The sequence below is a fragment of the Pongo abelii genome, chromosome 1 (genome assembly GCF_028885655.2).
Source record: "Pongo abelii isolate AG06213 chromosome 1, NHGRI_mPonAbe1-v2.0_pri, whole genome shotgun sequence".
NCBI lineage: Eukaryota > Metazoa > Chordata > Mammalia > Primates > Hominidae > Pongo > Pongo abelii.
This window is the reverse complement of record NC_071985.2, coordinates 210,960,969-210,978,910: the sequence shown is the minus strand read 5'-3', so window position 1 is coordinate 210,978,910 and position 17,942 is coordinate 210,960,969.

Genomic DNA, 17,942 nt, shown 5'->3' with positions numbered 1-17,942 from the left:
TATTAGCCCTATGATACAAATGAGGAAACTGAGGCTCAGAGAAGAAAGGCGACTTGTTCAAGATCACACAGCTAGGAGGTAATTGGGCTGGGGTCACACTCAGGTGAGTCTGACTTCAAGCCTGTGCTGTTAACCTCTGTGCTACGAAAACTCCCTGAACCAGTCTGGAAGGCAGAGCATTTCTACCTTTCCCCACGCCCCGCAGCCTTCTCTCAGCTCCCTCCCCTCTTTCTCCCCTTGGGTTGAGTTTTAAGGAAGAAATAAATGAAAAATGGATGAGGCACCCAGCCTAGGGTGTGGGGCCTGATCCGATTAACACTGATGTTTCTTTCATGAGGGATGGGACGGTGTCTCTCACCTGCAGCAGCCCAGGGCTTGGAATAAGCCGCCTGGAAGTCACTAAGGCCACCTGCCTCCTGGCTCCGTGGGTTCTCCGGCCTGCCCCACCCACCATCTGCCACCACCTTCCCCTTCTCCCTCCCTCTCCACGGCCCAGCCACAGCTCTCAGAAGCCCTGCTAAGCTCCTGCACCATCTCTGAGACAGCCTGGGGCAGCATAATGAGCCCAGGCTTTAGAATCAGACTGGAGTCTAGATCCCAGCTCTGCCTCTCACCAAGAGACTTGAGAGAAGCCAGAGAGGCTTCAGCTTCCACTCCAGTAAAATGGGGCAGATGCCTGCCTGACGGAGTCACTGTGAGGTGTGAGCTAATGTGTCTTGGGCTTGGAACACAGTTTACCTCTTCCTGGGTAACACTCAATAAATGACCATTACTGCTCCTGCCGCTCCCACCACTGCTATCGTTATCTTGACGAATGGAAGTATTTCTTGTCCTGAGTTTTGATGACTCACAACCAAAGAGAGAAATGGATGAAAATCAAGGTGATTTGTGCTGAGGCCCCATTTACTCCTCAAGGAAGCGCCAAATTCCTCCTCTCCTGTCACATTGGTGTCAGGGATGGGGGGCAGTCAGCAAGAGGGAGTCGAGTGACCAGAGCTCGTGTCGGGGGTTTGCCTTACCTGACTTTGTGACCAAATAAGAGACAGATGGCAGCTCCCGATGGATACCAGAGGCACTTGGATCACTGAAGAAGCTGATGTTGTCAACGTGGCTTCCATCTGAGAGCTGGTAGGTTTCCTAAAGGGAATTCTAGGGTCCGGCACAGTCACTGCCCTGCCAAAGTACATTGGACTTAGCGGCTATATCAGCTACGGAAGAGCAGAGCACACGTGAGCTTCCTGTGAGCAGCCCGGCCTCCAATACGGAAAGATTCCACCCCTCTGATGCTGAAAGTCCTTGGCCCAACTGCCTCCTCTCCCTGAGCCTCAGTTGCTGCTCTGTTAAATGGGGGCAATAACAGAATCTACCACACAGTGTGGCGGCCAGGGTCAGATGGAACAGATGAATGAGGCAGAGGGATGGGGCAGCAGCCCAACAGGCTCCCTTTAGGACTTCCCAACCCCCCAAGTCCAAGTCCCTAGGGCTAGGACCCTGAACTGGGTCTGAGTCCCCCACAGAAAACTGGGCCCTCATAGGGGTCCAGGCAGTGTCCCCACTGCCCAACCATGGAGCAGACGTCACGGCTGCTCTGAGCCTCCTTGCCTTGCGTGCCAGATCATGCATGTGGCTGTGAGGGGGAGGAGGAGGAGGGGGAAGAAGCCGGGAAGCCTGGGGCCCAGGGGAGCACCCCGCACGCCAGTCTCGTCACGCAAGGGGCTTAACACGAAATATGAAGCCATCTGCCAGGTCTCCTCCCACTAATCTGTCTAGGGAGGGCTCAGCGATTCCAGCCTCTGTCCCCAGCTCCAGCCTCCAGTCCCTGTTGCCTGGTGTCAGCCCATGCAATGGTCCTCTCAATGGACAGCCTAGCCGTCTGCCTCTCTCCGGACCTGCTGCTTGGACTGTCCCTGGGCCTGTCTGTCTGCCTGTGATTCTGTTGGTCTACCCGTGGGTCATCAGGCTTCTTGTGGGTCACGCTGGCTGTCCATCCGTCATTCTGTTTGCCTGTCTGTTTTCCTTTGTCTACCCGGCAGTCAATCAGTCCGTCTAGCTGCCTGTCTGCCTGTCCATCCACTTCTTGCCCCCTCTGTCTCTGTCCCCACTCTTGGCCCTTGCTATCCCCAGCTCTCTGCCCATTTCTCTCATGTATGGCACTGAGTTCACTCATCACCAAGGTCACCCCTCTAGGCCATGGGCCAGGGCTGGCTGCCTCCAGTGAGGTAGAACAGGCCCACTGCTACCCTCAAGCCCCTGTCCCAGTTTACACTCCCCAGCCTCCATGGCCAAGCCTCTCCCTTCTTCCAGTCCCCATCCCCATGCTCCTCTCTCCAGCCTTGAGTGTTAGAGAAAGATTTAGCTGAAGGTATTTGGGGGAGACTAGGTTTGAATTAATGGTAAAAATCAGGTTTTCTGATTCCATTTCAGTTTTATCTCTCGACTGGTTTTCTCCATTACCATTGAGCAGCAGTTGAGAACGGCTGTTCTCTGCAGTATTTATGGTAATGCAGGTTAATGTCTGAGTTCGAGGAGCTCAATTAGCAAATTCATGGACAAGGGGGTCCGTTCACGCTTCTCTTGTGAAGCTCGATGATTCATTAGCCACAGGGAGACTCCGGGTTTCATGTCCGCATACAAAACGCCAGCCGCTGCTCTCCAGGCATGGTGCCTGGCTCAGCGCTGGTGCTCAGGGAGCCCATGACTCTGCTCCCCATGCCCATCATAGTGCTTGGCACAGAGTAAGGCCTCCATGTTTCTTTTTTCTTTTTTGTTTGAGATGGAGTCTCACTCTGTCGCTAGGCTGGAGTGCGGTGGCATGACCTCAGCTCACTGCAAGCTCTGCCTCCTGGGTTCAAGCGACTCTCCTGCCTCAGCCTCCCAAGTAGCTGGGACTACAGGCACGCACCACCATGCCCAGCTAATTTTTGTATTTTTAGTAGAGACTGAGTTTCACCACTTTGGCCAAGATGGTCTCCATCTCCTGACCTTGTGATCCGCCCACCTCAGCCTCCCAAAGTGCTGGGATTACAGGCATGAACCACCACACCCAGCCGCCTCCATATTTCTTTGACACTCACCACAGGGCACATGGTAGATGCCTCTAAACATTTAATAAATCAATTAATCACTTCATCCCCAGTGCCAGGTATGGAACCCCAGAACAGAGGAGGTGGTGCTCAGTGTTTGCTGAAGAAATTGACACACCCCAATAACCTGTGCTTAGCATGGCATTGCCTCCTGGTAAATGCTAGGTGAGTGTTTGTTGACCAACTAACTGACTGACGATGGATGAATGAATGAATGAATGAATGCTGGTCTTCTCCAGCTGCAAGGCTACTCTGATCTCCAGAATCCCACCTGGAGGGTGACTAGAAGAAACAGGATCTCAAGGAGGGGGTCTTAGTCCAGAGGCATAGGGCTGGAGAAGACGTGCAGAGCTCCTGCCTCCACCTCAGGTGAGCACCAGACTTCAAAATGTGGAGCGGCCATTTTCAGGTTTGTAGCTTTGGGTATGCTGGACTGGGGCTCACAGGCTGGGGAGAAGCCGCAGGTCACACCCTACTCCTCTACTAGGTGCCCAGCTGTGATTCTCAGGGGAGGGGAGCTAGGCAGGCAGAAGAACCCATTCTCCTGGTGACTTTCCAAGACTGGCCTCATTGGAGACTTGTTTCTTGGTGATGTGAGGCAGGATGATGAGTCTCCTTTTGCAAATGTGGAAACTGAGGGCCAGAGAGAGGAAGTGCCTTGCCCAAGCTCACACAGTGTGTTAGCAGTTGAGACAGGCTTTGAACACAGGTCTTCTGTGTTCTTTCTACTGTAGCCTCATCACATTCTTTGTCCTCCTTGGGCCTCTGATTTCCAGCAGCCTCCCCTTCCAGCCCTCCATTCCTTCGGCACTAGAATGTCAGCTCCATGAAGGCAAGGAGCCTAGTCTCTTTGTTCACAGCTGTCTCCCCAGTGCCTAGAACTGGTCTGGCAAACTATAGTAAGTGTGCAAAGCCGCCTTATTGCATAAGTGAATGACTGACTGACTGAATGACTCTCTTGCCCACCCGAGAGGGTGGGGACACAACACAATGAATAGCATCTCCCATTCATTAGGCTGCTACTCTGTGTGTCCCCAACTGCCATTGTTCCAGTTTTCCCAGCTGCCCTGTTGGGAGAGCATTTACCCTGTGCACGTTTTCAGCTGAAGAACCTTCCTCTAGAGAGGCGACTTAACTTGCCCCAGGTCGCACAGTGAGCCAGAGTCAGGCTTCCAAACCAATTCATTCTGCATCCGAACCTTGAGCCCATGCCCACCAGGTACCTGCCGTCTGCACTGCTAGCTGGAGGCTGGCCCCCCACCTGCCTGCCCGCCAGCTCCCTCTAAGGCCAGCCCCGAGACTGACAGCTTCCCAGCCAGGCAGGTGACCCAAGCAACCTGCGGGGTCACCTCCCCAGGCTGGAGCCAGAGCTGTGACAGGGAGACCAAGAAAGGCCGAGCCCAGTGGGGGCAAGGCCAAGCCCTGAGCCGCTCATTGCCTGCCCCGCCCACCGGGGGTCTCATCAGTGTCAGCAGTGGCCTCTGGGTGAGATGAGGTTGACATTTCCTGTACATCCTGCCAGAGGCTGCCTGTCTTTCCTGGGAAGGGGCTTTGGTGGGAGGGGCTGTGGGATGACAACTACGATGTGACAGGCAGGCCTGGGAGAACAGTCCAGGGTGCTCTCCTACCCCAAGAATTTGACGAAGGAAACAGATGAGGCTCCTGCCCCACGCTGAAGGCTCACAGGAGTGGCTGCTGGCATTGATGGAGGGCTGTGAGCTGAGCGTGCCAGGCTGTGAGCTGAGGGCCTCACTTGTGTCCTCTTCCTCACCCTCACAGCTATGCATGGGGAGGCACGAGGAACAGCCCCATTTTACAGTTAGGGAAACTGAGGCTCAGGGACGTGAAATCAATTGCATGCAGTCACGTGAACGGAGTGGCAGATGCAGGACCGAGTTCTGTCTGACCTCCGAGCCTTCACCCTTAAACTCCACTCCCAAAGATTTCTATGGAAAAACGTAAGTTACATAAAGGTGACCCCTGCTTTCTGGGAGCTTCCTTCTGCAGCTTAATGAGGGAGGAGAAGAAGCCACTGGCTGGGGAGGCAGAAGACACAGATTCAATAATCCTGCTTCTACCACGGACTCCCTTGCTGTGTGACTCTAGGCTGCTCACTTAACGCCTCTGACCCTCAGCTGTGACATCCTTACAATGGAGATTTCACACACCCACGTCTGAAAGGGACCATCCTGCTCAATGATCCCTGGAGGCCCCTCCACCTCCCTGCTCTGATTTTCTGGGTTTGAGTCTTGAGGGCAGCAAACAGCACGGCCTGTGAGGAAGTCCCACAGTGTAGTGTGGGGCAGAGCCCACCGAACCCTCATCAGGGGATCCGACAAGCAGAGAGTCAGAGAGCGCAGTGACTTGCCCAAGGTTACACGGCACATTAGCATCTGCAAAAGCATTCCCTGTCTAGCACCTTCCGCCATGCAGCAGTTGCAGCCATAAAAATGTTCAAAGAAATGTAAGAGTTTTAGCTTTGGCTCTTGTTTTTTTGTGTGTTTTTTTGTTTTGTTTTGCTTTAAATCTTTATTCCCTTTTCTTTGAAGAGATAGCACATTGGGTTTCATAGAAACTCTTTTTTTTTTTTTTTTGTCCTTTTAAGCAAAAAATAAGCAAACTCAGTCTAGAAGACCCTGAAGACAGAAATGGCATCTCGGCTTCTTCCCATTATCCCCCCGGAGGCCCGGTGGCTGTCTCCCCGAGTCCCCAGCGGCCAGCACCGTCATGGAAAGGCCCAGCGGGGGGACTTGCCGGACCAGCTGCTGCATAAACAGCGAGCAACTTCAGACAGACTGGAAAATCAGGCGCCACTTCAAAGGCACAGTGACAGGCGGCAAAGCTGGTGGGAGCATGGAGGTGGCCTCCCCTGACGACCAGCTAGGAGCGGGAGGCTGGACTCACTGTGGTGTTCTCACTGAGAAACAGCAGACCGAAGGATAGCCATTGCCTCCCCCACCAGCAGGAAGCTGTTACAATATTTGTCAACCTGTGAGCTCCAGGGGGGCAGAGGAGCCCGCTTGGGAGAGCTGAGGGAGGACAAAGGAGCACTGGCTGGGGTCTAGGACACGCAGGCTGATGCTTCCCAAAGCCAGGCTTCACCTGCACAGCCAAGGGCCTTGGGCAGGGGGCTGGGTAGCCGGAGTCCAGCATGGCCCTGCCCGGCTCCCAGCCCACATGCCAAGCCCCATCTCTGTGCCAGGCAGTATGTGAGGCACAGCAAACCTTGGAGGCAGGTGAGGAGAAGCTGAAAACGCTGGCCCCCGTGAGGCAGCAGGAAGCCCTCTGCAAAGGTTGGAACGGAGCAAAAGTGTAGAAGTGTGTGTGTGCATGTGCACTGTATGCACGTACGTGTGCACCCACATGGTGGTGTCTTTTAGCAGCACCTATTTCACGCTCACACCTTGCTAGGTTCACTCATTCTGCCTCGGGCCCCCCTCTCACCCCCAGCTCTTTCTGTAAGTCACTAAGGCCACCTGCTTCCCGGCTCCGTGCGTTCTCCGGCCCGACCAGCCCTGCCCACCGTCTCTGTCCTACCGCTCTTCATCCTTCTCCCATCACAGGGACGTCGGAGTGAGGCAACTCCGGATGCGGCCCATCACTTCCGGGCAGTGTGGCCTTAGACAAGGGACTGCACCTCTTTGAGCCTCAGCTTCCCCGTCTGTAAAATGGGATGCATGGCTCCACCTTCATGGAGAGGTGGAGGTACGCAGAGCTTCAAGCTCATGCCTGGCGCACATGAGCCCTCCACATACACAAGCCCTTCCCTCCCACTTTCCCCACCACCTTCCATCCTCTTCTCCCCTCTCCTCACCTTTGTTCCTTCCCAGCCCCTCTCTGTGCCTCTGTTTTTCCATCTGTAAAATGGAAATAATGCTACCTATCTTCAAGGCTGGTGGTGAAGATTAGGGAAGAGATGTTTAAGCAGGGCCTGTGGTTTCATCACTCACTGGCCGTGCGATCCTCGTCATCCTGATGTCTACATGCCTGGCACATAAACGGAAGTGGTTATTACTGAATGGGGAGGGGTGCTGTGTGTGTGTAACTGTTTGCATTCATCTTAAGTGTACCTTTGGCTCTTGCGTCAAATGGCTTATGATGCAGGTGTATGCCCCTGAAACCACCACCTGAATAAAAAATGTAGAGCATCTCCAGCACCCCAGAACATTCCCTGTCCCAGTCACTACCTCCCCTCCACCAGCAGAGGTAACCACTATTCTGATCACTGATACAGCCAAAATTGCAGGGAAAAGAATAGACTGAATGGGCAAATGGCAGCCAGAGGACCAGGGCTGGGGTAGCCAAGGCAGGGATGCTACGGTGGACGTTTGGGGGTGGTGGGATGACGATACGCTTGAGGTCTCAGGGGACCCCTTCTCTAGGAGCCTCCTGCTGCCAGAGGGAGAGGCAGGAAGGCTGCCTTGTGGCTCGTGGTCACACGCATCTGGGGCCTCTGGGCTGGACCGGCCCAGCAGAGCTGAGACTTGGGCAGCTGCAGCCCCAGGCCCTTTGATGTGACAGAGATGGAGACACATGCACGCCCGGCAATTAATTAATTGTGACTTTCACTGCACAGCGGCCGCTTCCTATTGATCTCCACTCGTCTGGAGTGAGAGAGACAATTAGGAGGGAGTGCAGCAGCGGCAGCTAATTACCCACTGAATAAAAACCGTGCCTTTCAATTTATTCAACTTTTATCACAAAAATAACCTGGTCACTCCCTCCTGCTGAGAAGCAAAGGAGGGTGCTCTGGAGTGGTGCCCCCAGTTAGCCCCTCACGGATGCTGAGAGCCTCAGAAAGTCATGGCCGCTACCTCATTGCCAAGGAAGACGCCCACACACACCTGGGTTCTGGGAAATGGGGCTGGGGGACCAAGGGCCGCTATGTCATCAAAAACAGCCCTCAGGTAAACTCAGGCAACAGACCAAATGAAGTGAGACAGAGGGCTCCAAGGAACCCAGAGGCTTAGATGAAGGCCTGGGAGTGTCCAAGTCAAGCTGCAAAGACTCCTGAAGTTCCTATTGTCCAACCCCCACCCACAGGGGCAGCCTGGTGTGCAGCAGGGGAAGGCGCGACAGCCCTTGGTTCAAACCTCAGCGATGCTTCCTTGGATTTTTATTTTATTTTATTTTGTTATTATTATTTTTTTGAGACAGAGTCTTTCTCTGTTGCCCAGGTTGGAGTGCAGTGGTGCAATCTCAGCTCACTGCAACCTCTGCCTCCCAGGTTCAAGCGATTCACCTGCCTCAGCCTCCCGAGTAACCGGGATTACAGGCATGCACCACCACGCCCAGCTAATTTTTGTATTTTTAGTAGAGACAGGGTTTCGCCATGTTGGTCAGGCTGGTCTTGAACTCCTAACCTCAGGTGATCCACCCGCCTCAGCCTCCCAAAGTGCTGGAATTATAGGTGTGAGCCACCACACCTGGCCCTTCCTTGGATTTTCATTGTCCACCAATACTTAGCACCTTCAAGGGAGAGAGTGCCACTCCCATTTTACAGATGTGAAAACTGGTCCTCAGAGAGGCAACGGTGCCAGCTCAAGGCCACACAGCACATGTGCTAACGCCTAGGGCAAGCAACGTCACCTAATCAGGAATGAGATCTTTACCATGCAGGGAAGTTGTGAACATTTAGATACAATAAAACAACAACAACAACAAAAACAACAACAAAAACTGCCTGGCCCTGCATGGCGCCATCCATGATGGGGAAACTGAGGCTCCAAGATGGGGTTGCTTACTCAAGGCAAGCACATGGGCTACAGAGGGGCAGAGGGAGCAGAGGACTCCCAGCCAGCCCTCTTCCTGCTCCATAAACATCTCTCTCTCTATGTTCAGACCCGCTCTACTGTCTGCTGGATGGTGGGAGGGACCCTTGAGTGAGTCACCCACCGGCAGGACTTTGATGCCCTTAGATTTGCCTGGGTTTGGGGTAGCTTCTTCACAAGGATTTTTTTGTTTTGTTTTGTTTTGCTTTGTTTTTTGAGACCGAGTCTCGCTCTGTCGCCCAGGCTGGGGTGCAGTGGTGCAACCTCAGCTCGCTGCAACCTCTACCTCCCTAGTTCAAGCGATTCTCCTGCCTCAGCCCCCCAAGTAACCGGGATTACAGGCACTGGCCACCACACCCAGCTAATTTTTGTATTTTTAGTAGAGACGGGGTTTCACCATGTTGGCCAGGCTGTTCTTGAACTCCTGACCTCAAGTGATCGGCCCACCTTGGCCTCCCAAAGTGCTGGGATTGCAGGTGTGAGCCACGGCACCTGGCCTCGAGTATCTTCTTAGAAGCATCGCCCCACAACCCCATGGGGCAGGCAGGATAGTACTTGTTAGAGACAAAGCTATTGAACTCTGAGAAAGGAGGAGGAGGCTGAGGCAGCATAGGCTCCGCTGGGCCTAGAACCTGGCTCTCCAGGGTCCCATTGCCCTCTCCAGGTGCCTGGGCAGAACTGCTGACTGTGGCCTGGCTCCAAGAGTGACTTGGCACTTACTCCCATCACCCCAGGCTGGCCCTAGAGTCCACCCCATGGGCCTTTGCCTCCTTTCCTTCCTGCCAGGGTCCACCCAGCCTTCAGAAATCCCCCTGAAGCCTCAGTTACCGTGGAGAGTGGGGGATGAGGGGAGGATGGCTTATCCCACAGCTGCTGCCCAGATATGCCAACTCCCACCTGGCTCTCCCAGCAACTGCCTGTCTGCCTGGAGAAAGCCAGGCAGTGGGGGCTCTCCCTGAGGAGGAAAGAGCTGGGTCAAGGGCCCTTTGCCCTGTTTGCCCTATGCCTCCACCCCAAGCCCCACACTCATGCCCAGGACAGCCTTGCAGTGTGGGCAGCCAGCATCATGTTACCCACTCAGTGGAGGGAGGCTGAGCAGCTCTCTCCAGACCCCGGGCACCTGCTTCCTTTGGATCCAAACTCCCCCTTGGGTCTCACTCTTCCCATTAATTTGGCAAAGATTCCTTGAGCCCGCACTATGTATTCCTTTAATAAATCATGTCTGGTATTTGGTGAACGCTTACTATACACTTGTCACTGTTCCGAAGACATTACCCTATTGACTCCGTTAACTGTTGTCACAATCATGTGCGGTAGATTATATTACTATGTCCATTTCATAGATGGACACGCTGAGGTGCCAAGAAATAAAGTAACTTGCTTGGTACCACACAGCCAGGAAGGGGCAGGGCCAGGATTTGAACCCAGTCTGTCTAGGATGCTTCTCTGGCAAATGACTGTCTTATCTAACTTGGAAAAGAAAGTGTAGCAAGACTCAGGAAGCCAGATTACCTCCAATTCACTGGACTGGCACAAGGGACCAGCTTTATTCACTTAAGACAGACACATTCCAAAGAAAGAGGACTCGCTTTTTTTTTTTTTCATTTTTGCCTTATACTCAAGAGAAGTCCATCTCAGCAATATTTTTTTTTCAGTGACAGGGTCTCACTCTGTTGACCAGGCTGGAGTACAGTAGTGATCATAGCTCACTGTAACTTCAAACTCCAGACCTCAAGCAATCTTCCCCCTTCAGCTTCCTGAGTAGCTAGGACTACAAGCATGCGTCACCATGCCCAGCTGATAATCCTCTGCTTCTCCTTCTCCTTCTCCTCCTCCTCCTCCTCCTCCTCCTCCTCCTCCTCCTCCTCCACCTCCTTCTACATTTTGGAGATGGAATTTCGCTCTTTTTGCCCAGGCTGGAGTGCAATGGTGTAATCCCAACTCACTGCACCTCTGCCTCGCAGGTTCAAGTAATTCTCCTGTCTCAGCCTTCCGAGTAGCTAGGATTACAGGTGTGCACCACCACACCCAGCTAATTTTGTATTTTTAGTGGAGACAGGGTTTCACCATGTTGGCCAGGCTGGTCTCAAACTCCTGACCTCGTGATCTGCCTGCCTCGGCCTCCCAAAGTGCTGGGATTACAGGCGTGAGCCACCATGCCCGGACCAGCTAATTCTTATTTAAGAGATGGGAGTCTTGCTATATTGCCCTGACTGGTGTCAAACTCCTGGCCTCAAGGAATCCTCCCGCCACAGCCTCCCAAAATGCTGAGATTACAGACATGAGCCACTGTGCCTAGTCCTCTCAACAATATTCTGAAGGAAATTCCCTATTCTGGAAGAGGGGGCAGTCAAAAGTAACACTAGTCTAAGGATTAAAATAATCAGAGGCAGAGGCCGGGTGCGGTGGTTCACGCCTGTAATCCCAGCACTTTGGGAGGCCGAGGCGGGTGGATCACCTGAGGTCAGGAATTCGAGACCAGCCTGACCAACATGGTGAAACCCCATTTCTACTACTACTACTGCTAATAATAATAATAATAATAATAATAATCAGAGACCTAAGTGAGGGACAGACAGAAGGTGAGGACTAGAGGTAGGAAAGAGTACAAGGAAAGTAGAGAAGGCTATGGGTGTGGGCGGGGGGCATTCAAGATGAGCCTTGTTGAGTGAGTGGCTTTGGATGATGGAGATGCTGGGGAAAGACACACCAGGCAGGGAAAGCAAAGGCATGGAGCTCAGGGGGAAGCAAGGCGGCCAGTGGGTGATGGGCTGGGTGGGCCCTGGTTCCTGGATCACGGGCAGTTTGGCACCTGTGGATCCTGGCAAAGCTCTTGGGGAGTGGCCTCCATGGAGGTCTCAGGAAGGTGGTGAATTTGTACACCTGTGTTCATTGCAGCATTATTCACAATGGCCAAATGTGGCAATAACTCAACTGTCCATCACTGGATGGATGGATAAATAAAACGTGGTCTGTCCATACAATGAAATATTAGTCAGCTTTATAAAGGAATGATATTCTCATCTATGCTATAATATGGATGAGCCGTGAGGGTGTTATCCTAAGTGAAATAAGCCAGTCACAAAAGGATGCATAATTTCACTTACACAAAGTACCATCAGGCACAGTGGTTCACGCCTGTAATCCCAACACTTTAGGAGGCCAAGGCGGGTGGATCACTTGAGGTCAGGAGCTCGAAACCAGGCTGGCCAACATGGTGAAACACCATCTCTACCAAAAACATAAAAAATTAGCTGCGTGTGGTGGCTTGCGCCTGTAATTCCAGCTACTCCAGAGACTGAGGCAGGAGAATCGCTTGAACTCAGGAAGTGGAGGTTGCAGCAAGCCGAGATTGTGCCACTGCACATGGTAGAAGAAAAACAAAGTGCCTAGAATAGTCAAATTCACAGAGGCACAGAATGAGACAGTGGCTGTCACGGCGGTTGGGGCTTATGGTTTAATGGGTATAGAGTTTCAGTATGAAATGATAACAATTCTGGAGATAGATGGTGGTGATGGTCGCATAACAATGCTCTTGCACGGTGACAAAGACCATTGTCGCATAACAATGGTGGCATGAATGTTTTTCATGCCACTGAAATGCACCCTTAAAATGGTTAAAACGGTAAATTTTATGGTATGTATATTTTATCACAATAAAAAAATAGTGGGGTCTCAAACGGTCAGGCTGGGGGTTCGAGACATGGAAAGAGTGGGAGATACGGCCAGGCCAGAATAAGCAGGTGAGATCCAAGGTCTGAGGGCACAAATGCTAACCCCAAGCAGCACATTGAACATAGGCTCAGAGCCAGACAGGCCCGGCTTCCAGTCCACGCTCAGCCAGCTCTTAACTGTGTGGTTTTAGGCCAGTCACTTGCCCTTTCTGAGCCTCAGTTTTCTCATCTGTGGAACAGTGATAACGCTAGTTATTTCTATTCTCTCACAGGATTGTTGCAAAGGCCAAACAAGGTCATAAGAACAACTGTTTACTGAACTTTACTGCATGCCAGGCACTGAGTAAAGCACCTCACACATACTAATCCACTCAGTCATTGCAATAATCCCATGAAGATGTACTTTTATTGTCCTATTTCACAGATGCGAAAACTAAGGCTTTAGGAAAGAAGATTCCACTGTGCGCCCCAAGGCTACACAGTGGGAAGAAGAGGAGTTGGGACTCAGACCTGAATTGTGAGAGAAGCCTATGAGCACCGAGGAGGTGAGTCACTGCTGCCACCTCCTGCCTCCTCCTCTGAGAAGTCTCCCAAGATTTCTGCACTGGGGTGATTCTTGTCTTACCCACTGCTTGTTTCTGGGTATCTCTGGGGCCCCATGGCCTGCTCAGTCGTGGAGTTATTTCTATGTCTGCCTCTGCAGCAGCATGCAAGCTCTCCAGAGGTACATCTGGATGTTTTTCATTTTAGATTCCTGGGTGCCCAGCCCAATGGCACAGAACCGATGAAAGTCTGGGCAACGTTGGAGCGCTCAGGCTGAGGACAGGACCCTGGACAGCTCCACTGGGACCCGCTAGGGATGGTGTTGCCAAAAGGGTTCTATGAGGATGTTGTCAGAGACAACAGCCCTGACAAACTAAAGGGAGGAGGGGAGGGTGATGAAGACTATGAGGACAACAATGTTCATATAATAGTCATTCTTTAGTGGGTTCATCCTCTGCTGTATCCATCAGGAGAAGCTCGGTTATGCTGCAGTAACAACCATATCACGGGGCTTAACACCACAAAGGCTTACTCTCCACTCCTGCAAAGCCTGTCGTGGGTCTGGGTGTCTCTCCAGAGCAGTTGTCCCTCATGCAGAACCTCAGCAAGCCAGGCCACTTGAATGCCGTGGCTCCACCCATGGCAATGCAAGTACTCCATGACCTCCGCAGCACAGCAAGAGCACGGTGACAAAGACCAAGGTCACCCAGGTGAGGACAGTGGTATTCAGATTCAGAGCCACTTCTCTGAGCCCCATACCTATCTTTCCCTCTGCCATCCCCACAGTGTTCCATGGAAGGGCTACAGGTGTGCTGGAGACCCTCAAGGTGAGCCCCACCCCTACTCCTATTCTGACCTCCCAACCCCCCTAAACCTAAAGTCCCAAGCCCCTGCAGCCGGGCCATGTTCCCAGAGCCTGTCCCTGGAAGCAGCAGCCCTTCCCGCTCTGACAGCCTTTCGCGGGAGCAGGAGGGGTTCATTTGCATACTACAGGCTAATTTGCATACTACTTAGGAAAAGCCTTTGCTTTTTCCCACCTGCAGCAAACTCCAGCCTGATTAGTCCTCCCCATGTTGGAGAGTTAATTACTCTCCTGCGTAGACCGGGTGTTTATTTGTAATCAGCAGAGGGCTGGGAGAGGGGGGTGCGGACAGGGCAGTGGCAGCTGTCATTAGCCCAAATTCCTGAGCGGCTCCACGGGTTAAAAAAAATGAGGGCGAGCTGCTGCATAACACAACCTGCGCTCAAATCCCAGCACAAGGCCTGCACACCATGTGACCCTGGCCATGCCCTGGGCTCCAGGGAAAGGAGAAGGGTTGATTAGAGCTGGGGTTAGGGGACCGTTGGACAAAGGCCCACAGTGAGCTGCCGCAGGGCAGACAGAGGCTCAGAGCCTCGCAATGAAAAAGGCAGCGCCCCATGGACCCAGCACTCTGGGAGGAGGCTGGGACAGGACCCCTTCCAGGACCATCCTAGGGCAGGGCTGGTGGGCTGGAGACTGGACCTCTCCTCTGTGACACAGGTGACTCAGCCCTCTGCATCCCCCATCAGTTCATTAAGGATGATGGCAGTAACCTCACCAGCCCCTAAACAGGGAATCTCAGGAGCCAGGCAGGGGCCTTGGAAAACATACATCTCTACTTAGATGTAAGAAATAGGCCTGAATTCCAAGATTGGAAATGGTCTCAGCCTCTGGGGAGATTTAGGGACCTTCCCTCCCTCCTACTCCCACCCAACAAACGTGGCCTTCTGGCTTTGCCCCCTCCATGAAGGCATTTCTCTCCCCTCCCCAACCCCCTGGGCTCTGCCTCTCCCTCTTTAAGTCATCTCTAAGCCCTCCAGTGCCTCTCCCCACTTGTCAGATACCAAAATGTCATGTCCAAAGGTCCAGGGCAGGCCCAGCTAACGTGCCAAGGTTGGAAAGACCCTTAGTCACTGTCAAAGCCCCAGAAAGGGGCTGGGCTCCCAGCCTCAGCTCACTCAGGGCACCTGTTTAAATACAGAGGCCCCACCCCGAGCCTCTGAGGTTGTAGAGAGCATGCAGCTTGGCAGCGGTATTCTTCCCCAGCTCCCCCAGGTGACTCTGCTCCAGGGACCCATGGCTTCGGTGCAGCTTCCTCCTCTTTACAGCAGAGAGGCCGAAGCCCAGGGGAGTGATTTGTCCAAGGAGTGGAGCCCAAGTCCCCTGCCTCCAGCCCACAGTGGCCTCTGCTGATAAAAAGTCTGGGGCAGTTAGAGACACCCCAGAAGGCAGCCTTCCATGGTGATGATGTGGGAGCCATGGTGGGGGAACTGGGCTGAAGTTCTGGCCAGCCCACCGGAGCAGTAATCTCAGCCCCTAGGTGGGTGGGTGAGGCTCACATCCCCTTGGGAGGCAGACGGGAACACCCTCGCACCCTCACCCTCCCTAGATGGCTCTTGCCAGAGAGCCACAGGGAGCAGGGGTAACAGCCACTTATAGCCTGTGTGACCTACGGAGGTTGCCAGATAAAATGCAGGCTGAATCATTGTTTTAGCATAAGTATATCGCATGCGTACTGTTGTTTATCTGAAACGTAAACTGAAATGTGCATCCTGAATTCTCATTTGCTAAATCTGGCAAACCTAGACCCATGCGCAAGTCATCACACCTCTCTGAGCCTCAGTTTTTCATCTCTGGAAATGAACCAAAATACCACCCTGTAAGGATTTCATGTCGATTACGTGAGATGATGTTAAATGCCTGGCACAAGGGAGGTAAATATGTGAAGCTGGCAGATCTCGCCCTCGGAGTCCCCATACTCAACACGTTCATCTCCTCTGTACTCCTCCCCACCCCTTTCAGGGTTGCCGTTTCAGACCCCAATCTGCAGGATGGATGCCAATGGCACACTCTCAGGAAGGTAAACCAATGTAGTAGAAATAACTATTCCAGGCCAGGCGCGGTGGCTCACGCCTGTAATCCCAGCTCTTTGGGAGGCCAAGGCGGGCGGATCACGAGATCAAGAGATGGAGACCATCCTGGCCACCATGGTGAAACCTTGTCCCTACTAAAAAAAACAAAAATTAGCCTGGCATGGTGGTGTGCACCTGTAGTCCCAGCTACTCGGGAGGCTGAGGTAGAAGAATTGCTTAAACCCGGGAGGCAGAGGTTGTAATGAGCCGAGATCGTGCCACTGCACTCCAGTCTGGCGACAGAGCAAGACTTCATCTAAAAAAAAAAAAAAAAAAAAATAGCCAGGTGTCGTGGTGTGAGCCTGTAATCCCAGCTGCTTGGGAGGCTGAGGCACCAGAATCACTTGATCCCAGAAGGCGAAGGTTGCAGTGAGCCGAGACCACGCCACTGCACTCCAGCCTGGGCCACAGAGAGAGACTCCATGCCAAAAAAAAAAAAAAAGAAAGAAAGAATTATTTAATTTATAGGCTGTGTGACCTTGTGTGAGTCACTTACCCTCTCCGAACCTCAGTCCTCATCTGTAAAAGGGACTGTCAGCATGCCACCTCCCCGGGGATTCTGATGATGAAGTGAGGTCGTGTATTAAGCACCCAGTAGGAAGTCCAGCATTCAGTAGGACTCACAAGGAAGAGCCTGTTAACATCTTGCAAACACACCACGGTGCAGCATTAACCTCAAAACACCCCAGAGAGGACAAGGCTCACCCTGTGGAAAGAATGGCTACAGAAGGAATTTCAGGTCCTGTGATGGGCAGATGAGGGAGATCATTTGCACTCTGGGCTCTCCCTGGCCACTCTCTTGCGACCCTCGTGCAGATGTGAGCTCCTTGGAAGCTAGCATCTCCCAGCAACCTGGACGTCAGGCCCAGCCCTCTCAAGATGGAGGTAATACCTCCTTGTTGGCTCCCACAGCCCGATCTGTTTGTTTTCCAAACTCTCTCTTAGTCCTCTTAATCTTTTTACATCTTACGTGCCTGGTGGCTTCCGGCTATATTTGCCTGTGGGGAACGCCTCCAGAGCAGCTCCTCCCAGTTCCCCTCCAGGCTGGGCTGCCTCCCTCACGGGCATTCAGGGTGCTAGCTTCCAGCTGGGGGGCTTTATTTCTTCCTATTTTTCTTCACTCTCCCCCGCAATAACTCTTTTTTGTCTTTTTTTTTTTTTTTCCAAATTTTCTTTCATGCACCAGCCCTCTGAGTGCCAGGTGACAGGAGGAGGTAAAACATTGTGCTAAGCGCCTACTGTGTGCCAGAGACCAGCTGTACTGCTGCCTGGAAGCCTGGCATAGTTTGAGGTCATCATTCCCAGTTTATGGGTGAAGTGCTAGAGCCCCAGACACAGGAGGTTACTCGTGCAAGATCACACAGCCAAAGAGAGACAGACACTGAATTTGAACACATGCTGCCTCCATCTCCACAACAAATGATCTGTTGTTTACAATCCCCTCTGCGTTTCATAAAATAATCCCAAGAAGTGCTTTTATCTGCCAAGAAAAGAATAAAGAGTGTGAACAGACAACGCATGGCAGTTCTCTCACACAACAGCTCCCTCCCCAATTCCAAATGCCTCCCCCAACCACTTGCTAATAAAACCCTGAGCTTATTGGGTGGTGGGGACAGAATGGAAGGATAGACCCCAAAAGGCCCAGAAGGAGGGTTTTGCAAGAAAGGCGAGACTAAGACAATCTCCATAATAAAGAACAGAGAGCAGGAGAGTCCGGGAGAAGGAGGAACAGTGGCTCTGGGCAGAGGGGCCGGGGGATTTTTTTTTGGTGGAGACAGGAAGTTGAAGACAGAGGTCTGGAGGAATGGATGGAAGAGAGCAAAGAGCACTGGTGTCACCTCTATGCCTCCTTCCTGGTGTTCAAATGTACAGCAGAGAATTGAGTGTATCTGTTCACAGGGCTGGGTGGGGCAGAGGAGTTGCACGAGAATGTTTTT